Genomic DNA, 7,444 nt, shown 5'->3' with positions numbered 1-7,444 from the left:
GATGAAAGCCGAGCGGCTGGAAAGTCCTCCCGACCCGGCCCCCTCCCCCGGTACTTCCCTGCAGCCTGCAACTCGTCCCTCGGCTGCAGACCTGTCCCCGGGGTTTCCCACGATGGATGGGATCTGGGGTCGTCGGCTGTAGAGATCCCAAGGACGCAGACTCGCTGGAGACGGTTCCTCGTTAGGGTTTGCCAACCTGCCGGTCCTTTCCGGCTTTTGACCTTTGGGAAACGCGAGTGGAAACGATGGCCCGGTGTAGGGATTCGTTTCCCCAAACTTCTCTGCGCGGAAGGACGCGCTGGCGGCGGGAAGGCTGCCCCGCACTCCTGCAGTGCAGCGACGTGCCGCACCCCCAGCCCCCTCCTCAGGGAGAAGTTGTGAAAGTTTTGGCTTTAAACACCCAAGTGCCTGGCGAAGCCTCACATCATTTCCTCGGGATTAACAGCCCTGCTGACTGGGGCAGGGGCGAGCACTCAGCTCGTATTCGGTGTGGGGGAGGGGGAGGAATGTTGAATGTAAACATAATTTTTTTGTCAAGTGGGGCCAGGTGTTAATTTTTGTAATGGAGGTTGTAGATACCTTGCAATAACGAAATGGTTATTGAGGTCGCGTTCTCTGATTGGCACTATGCTGCTGCAGAGAATGCATCCTGGGCCTACTTCTGGGTGCCCCCCTGGGCGACTTTCCAGAAGCATTTGGAGGAGGCTGAAGAATGGGTTGAGAGTACCTTACCCAAGGTTGGACCTTAAGGATGGCTCAGAAAATACCTGCTAGGCATACTGCAGGAAGCTAAAGGCAGCCCTAACATTGCCCCTGCCCCTCATGGCTCCTTGCTATGCAGTCCCGGGGGCTGGGGGTAGCAGTTGGACAATAACCATGCAATGTGGGTAGTCACTCTAGGCTCACCATCCTCTGGTTTCACTTGCAGGAATAGAATTTATGCCCCTCTTTGCACCCCAACCTCCTAGCCAACAATTGGTCCAGGCAAAACAAAGCAACTTCTGTCAGAGTTCTTCAGAATTAGCCCCAGGAGGCCTCTATAGTTTTGTAGTTTTCTGGCATTTGTTACAATCATCTTTAACTTGACTGGCCAGGTACTAACCAACCTTTCTCCTCTCCCAATCTCCCCCTTCTCACCTCCAGTATCTGAATGTAGGAAATCTGGGTCAGTTGGGGGACTGACAAAACATGAGGGGGGAAAAAGTAAAATCAAGAACTAAAACTTCAGAGTAGTAATGATCGCATGCTAAAATGAAAACTTCCCATTGGATTCCATTGTCTCTGCTGGCATATGATATACAAATACACAATTTTCGAGGCAAGGTGCAACAGCGACTTATAAGTAGATCTTAATTCCAGGCTCTACCTCTAATTAACTGCATAAATATGTATATTTAAAATATGTTTTTATTGCTTTGTAGAGAAGAAGGGAGAGGGAGAGAGAGAATGAGAAAGAAACCTTGTTCATATGCATCCCAACCAGGGATCAAACCTGCACCTTGGGTATGTACCCTGACAGGAATCAAACCTATGATGTTTTGATGTATGGGACAATGCTCAACTGACTAAATCACACGGGTGGGCCAGGGCTAATTAACTGCATATTAATTGGAAAGATCAGTTAACATTTCTGTGGTATGCCTGCTTTTATAATAATACTAGAGGCACAAAATTTGTGCACTGGAGTGGGGGGGATCCCCTCAGCCGGCCTGCACCCTCTTGCAGTCCAGGATCCCTCTCACAGTCTGGGATGCCTTACCGCCTGCCTGCTTGCTATTCCTTAGTGCTTGGCTCGCTGCTCCTTAGCGCTGCTGTGGAGGTGGGAGGGGCTCCCGCCACCGCTGCTGCACTTGCCAGCCATGAGCCTGGCTTCTGGCTGAGCGGCACTCCCCCTGTGGGAGCACACTGACCACCAGGGGGCAGCTCCTGCGTTGAGTGTCTGCCCCCTGGTGGTCAGTGCCCATCATAGTGACCAGTCGTTCTGGTCATTCTGCTTAACGGTTGCTTAGGCTTTTATTATATAGAAGATTGGATTTTGCCTGCCAGTTTGCTCAGTGGTTATAGCATCAGCCCATGCCCAGGTTCGATTCCCATTGAGGGCATGTACCTTAGTTGCAGGCTGGATCCCTAGCTCTGGTTGGGGTGCATGCGGGGGCAACCAATCGATGTGTCTCTCTCACATCTATGTTTCTGTCTCTCCCCCTCCCTTCCACTCTCTCTCAATGGAAAAATATCCTCCAGTGAGGATTAACCAAAAAAGAAAAGATTAGATTTAATGCTGTTTAGGTTTTGTTTATTTGTTTGTTTTTACCAGCTTAAAAATTGTGTTACTTGGCCACCAATGCATGTATAATTCTGCGTAAGGGTGACCATGTCTCTTGGAAATCCACAGTGTAAATTTTTGGAAGGACTCCCAGCAGTTTATGTAACACATTGTTCTCAGAACTAATCTTGTAAGATAGACATTGTCCTTACTTTCCTAAAAAGAAATTGAGATTCAGAAAAATTTACCTATGTGCCCTGTGGCAGTTTACCTAATTTATATCCCAGCATATTAATCATTTGGCCAAAGCAGTATTAACAGTTTTGAAAACACATTTTGAAAATGAGACTGAATATACTATAATTTGGAAAATACTCTAAGTATTTTCTACTCAATTGTTAGATAAAATAGAGGGTGGTAGATTCATGTCTGTAAAAAAAGTACAGAAATGTCACACTCTAAATGCCACTAATAAAGGATACCATAGAAGAGAACTTTTAGCTGCAGGTTTAAAATTATTATTAAAAAGAAAATCATGCATAAATAAAAAGTATCTCAGGATGAAGTAATTTTGCACCTCCTTTTATAAAGGCTTTATGTTCACACCCGAGGCCTTCAGGACCTGGTGGTCTTTGTTCCTGGTTGTTAGTGTGACACCTAGTGGTAAGCGTGAGGCCCGGCCTTCCCTGATTTGTCATAGCACTTATGGAAATTTTGGGAGGTGCTGAGCCTTGATGACCTGTCCCTATCGTGGGGATTCCCAAGGAGGTACCTTTTGTTTTTCTGTAACCTAGGAGACAGTTTTGAATAATGTGATCCAGCAAGTTTCCTCTCTATCCTATATAGCTCTGTAGGGTTCAAATCAATAAACATTACAACATGGGCAGTAAAGAACATACTTGGAAATCGGAAAACATGAGCAGAAGAAGATGGCAAAACTGATTTTGGTTTAGAAAGACCTTGATGGACTCTCGGGTGCGTAGAGTTCTCCCTACCTATTGTTAAACATTGTCACTAATCTTGACCATTTTAAAGATGGTAAACCTTAGGTAACTCTTCAACGTCATTTGGCTCTCTTTTTTTCTTTTTAATGCAAAAGGCAAAAGAATGAATAAGTTAACCTGGAAGCTGCTTTGTATTTCAGAACGCAGCCATAGGGAATGGCAGGGTGGCCCATGGTGCTTCACTGAGGGCGCAAGCACGCTGCCCCTCCCCCAGCCGTGGGAAAAAGAGCATCACCAGGGCCTGGTGTGGCTTCATGCACTCTTCCTTGGTGGGAAATGCAAAGTGTGAATCAAACCTACTGCTGAAGTGCCCAGTGCCTGGCAGCATGGAGATTTTTCTTTAATTTCAGCCAAGTAGGCCAACATTTGGCTTTTCTTCACGTCCTGGGTAGCGTGTCCTGTGTCGGTTGACCTGGCCAATTAAACCAAAATTGTTTTAGCCCCAGGAAATTGAATACAGCCAGGCTGGCAGAGAGAGGAACCATGAGAGAGCCCTGAAGACCAAGAGAGGCAGGCCCACTGCTGACGGACAGCCCTGCTGTGAAATTCTGGATTTATATTCTGCTTCCAACCCCAGGCTCAATCTTCTTTCCTCCTATTGTGTTTAGCAACCACTTCCATCCATCGCCCTCAGAACCTGGAGCTCCTAAGCTCTGGATTTCCCCACAGAGAGACAGCTGTCAGGACCCTCATTCTCAGTGACCTGAAAATAAGGCTGTCAGAGCTTTTATGTATTTCTTTTGCTCTACATTCTGCAATTTGTTATTATTTTTTTGTTAGTCCTCACATGAGGATATTTTGTTTTCATTGATTTTCAGACAGAGTGGAAAGGAGGGAGAGAGACAGAGAGTGAGACATCGATATGAGAGAGGCACATCGATTGGTTACCTCCTGGGTGGGGATTGAGCCTGCCACCGAGTTATGTGCCCTTGACAGAAATCGAACCCGGGACCCTTCAGTCCATAGACTGACGCTCTAACCACTGAGCAACTGGCTAGGTCTATACCTTCTGCAATTTAATAAGGATCAAAACTTTAAAGAGCATCAAATCAGCCCTGGCTGGTTTGGCTCAGTGGATGGAGTGTCGGCCTTTGGACTGAAGGGTCCCGGGTTCAATTCCAGTTGAGGGCACATGCTGGGGTTGCGGTCCTTAGTCGGGGGTGTGCAGGAGGCAGCTGATCAGTGATTCTCATCGTTGATATTTCTATCTCTGTCTCCCTCTCCATTCCTCTCTGAAGTCAATAAAAAAAAAGTATCAAATCAAACTCCAGTACCTACCCACAGGGGCCAGGCAGTTTTCACAGATGAGTGAGGCTAGCCCTGTGAGTCCCAGGGTCAGGGGGAGGGGGAAGGGAGGGGGGCATGACGGCATCTTGAGCGGTCCAGGTCTGAGAGAGCATGTCTTTCACACTCAGCTCAGACAGTTTTTGCCAAACAGCTCTTTGAGTTCAGTACTGATTGATATCACGTTTATAAAGGGAAAAATTAGAAAATGGATGTTGATGTAAACAGTTTCAAATTTTAAAATATCGTGAAAATGAAATAATATGCATTTCTGCATCTTTTGGCTGCATTGAGTCCATAGGCTGTGAGTTTGCATCCTGCTTTTCAGCCAAGGTATGAGGTGTTTTGTGTGTGTGTGTGTGTGTGTGTGTGTGTGTGTGTTTAAATACAGCATCCTTTTACTAATTTTTTAAAATATATTTTTGTTGATTTCATAGAGGAAGGGAGAGGGAGAGAGAGAGAGAGAAACATCAATGATGAGAGAGAATCACTGATTGGCTGCCTCCTGCACACCCTCTACGGGGGATCAAGCCCGAAACCCCTGGCATGTGCCCTTGACCAGAATCGAACCTCAGACTCTTCAGTCCACAGGCCGACACTCTATCCATTGAGCAAAACCAGCTAGGGCCAAGGTATGAGGTTTTTATGGTGCTTTGGGGCAGGCACCTGCCTCAGCTCCATCGGTGTCATGGGATCTCTGCCCCTCTGTGTGACCGGAGGCTGGGAATGGAGTGTGTCTGCCTCTGGAAGGCAGGGTTGGAATCAGAGACTAAGCTCTGAACAATTAAAAAAAAAAGTATTTATTTCAGAGAGGAAGGGACAGAGAGAGAGAGAAAATCAATGATGAGAGAGAATCATCCATGGGCTGCCTCCTGCACAACCGGGGGTAGAGCCCGCAGCCCAGTCATGTGCTCTGACGGGAATTGGACCCGGGACCCTTCATTCTGCAGGCCAAGTCTCTATCCATTGCACCACAGCAGCCAGGGCAAGCCCTGAACAATTTTTATCCCTTCCTGAAAGAACTGCTAAACATTGCTTGGTAAAATAAGTATAACAGGTTCAACAAAGTTTTGTTTTTCCCCCACAAAGACTGTTGGGGTTTTTAAATTTGTTGTGCTTTTTAAAAAACTCAAATTCTTTCAGACAAGTATAAAAGAATAAAATCTGTCTCAGGCTGGTAGTTAAAAAATCAACCCTCAGCCCTAGCCAGTTTGGCTCAGTGGATAGAGTGTTGGCCTGGTCACTGAAGGGTCCCAGGTTCAATTCCAGTCAAGGGCACATACCCGGTTGTGGGCTTTCTCTCCTTCTTCCTTCCTCTCTGAAATCAATAAAAATGTATTTTAAAGAAAATTTAGCCTTGAAAACAAAATTAAAAAAACAAACAAACACACCAAACAACAAAAACCAACCCTCAGATTTATTTCAGTAAATATGTCTTTGAGGTGTTCCTGCTCTGCTGGTGCCTCAGCCATGTGCCCCGTCTACCTGTTGGGTAACCTCCTGCCAGGGAGGGAGGAGGCCTGCATGTGTCACTCCTGCACGTGTCAGTCCCCGGCCAAAATTCCTGACTCTCCCTTTTCACTGTTTGTTGGCAGTAACCAAGTAATACCTGCAGGTGGTTCATGTTCTGCTGTGTTGGGGAGGAGTTGTTGGATGAGGAAGGAGTGGAGGCACATTGCTTCCTCTTCATGTTCGTCTATGTGCTCTTTTGTCTTGGGCGTGAATTCATCCTGAGCTTAGTCAGGGCACCGGGTGACTGAGCACTAGAGCAGTTCTGAAAAGCCTGGTATCCTGCTGGATATGGTACATAAATGAGCGGAGGTCCTTGCTCTTAGGCATCAGCATCAGAGGCAAAATCCACCACCAGAAACTATATGGGGATGTGGACATTTTCTTCTCTATGGTGTAAGGTCCGGGAAATGGTTTAGGACAAAGGTAAACAGAATCATAGCTATTAGGATAAAAATTAATATCCAGAAATTGGTGGCATTTTTATACACTAATAATGAACTATCAGAAAGGGAAACTAAGAAAATAATCCCATTTACTATTGCAACAACAACAAAAAAGGGTACCTAGGCATAAACAAGCAAGGAGGTAAAAGACCTGTACTCAGAAAACTATAGGACATTGAAGAAAGAAATAGAGGATGTACAAATAAGTGGAAGCATATACTGTGAAGAATTATCATCATTGAAGTGTCCAGCCCTACCCGGTTTGGCTCAGTGAATAGAGCGTTGGCCTGCGGACTGAGGGTCCTGGGTTCGATTCCAGTCAGGGGCACATGCCTAAGTTGTGAGCTCCATCAATGGTTCTCTCTCATCATTGAGGTTTCTACCACTCTCTCCCTTTCCCTTCCTCTCTGAAATCATTAAAGAACATGAAATAAATGTTTTTTAAAAAGTGTTTATACTACCCAAAGCAATCTATAAATTCAACATAATTCCTATTAAAATTCCACTGGCATATTTTACAGATCTAGAACACATATTCCAAAAATTTATATGGGACAACACCAACAAAAATACCCCAAATAGTCTCAGCAATTTGAGAAAGAAGAACAAAATTGGAGGAATAACAATACTAGATATCCAGCTATACTTCAAAGCCACTGTAATCAAAACAGCTTGGATACTGGCATAAGAACAGGTATATAGATCAATGGAACAAAACAGAGAACCCAGAAATCAAGACTTTATGATCAATTAATATTTGACAAAGGAGACAAGTGAGTACAATAGAGTAAAAACAATCTCTTCAATAAATGGCGTTGGGAAAATTGGAGAGGTACATGCAAAAAAATGAAACTAGACCACCAACTTAACACCATATACAAGAATAAACTCAAAATGGATAAAAGTCTTCAATGTAAGTCATGAGACCATAAAATCCA

Source organism: Myotis davidii, unplaced genomic scaffold (assembly GCF_000327345.1).
Source record: "Myotis davidii unplaced genomic scaffold, ASM32734v1 scaffold176, whole genome shotgun sequence".
In the NCBI taxonomy this organism is placed as follows: domain Eukaryota; kingdom Metazoa; phylum Chordata; class Mammalia; order Chiroptera; family Vespertilionidae; genus Myotis; species Myotis davidii.
This window is presented reverse-complemented; position numbering follows the sequence as displayed.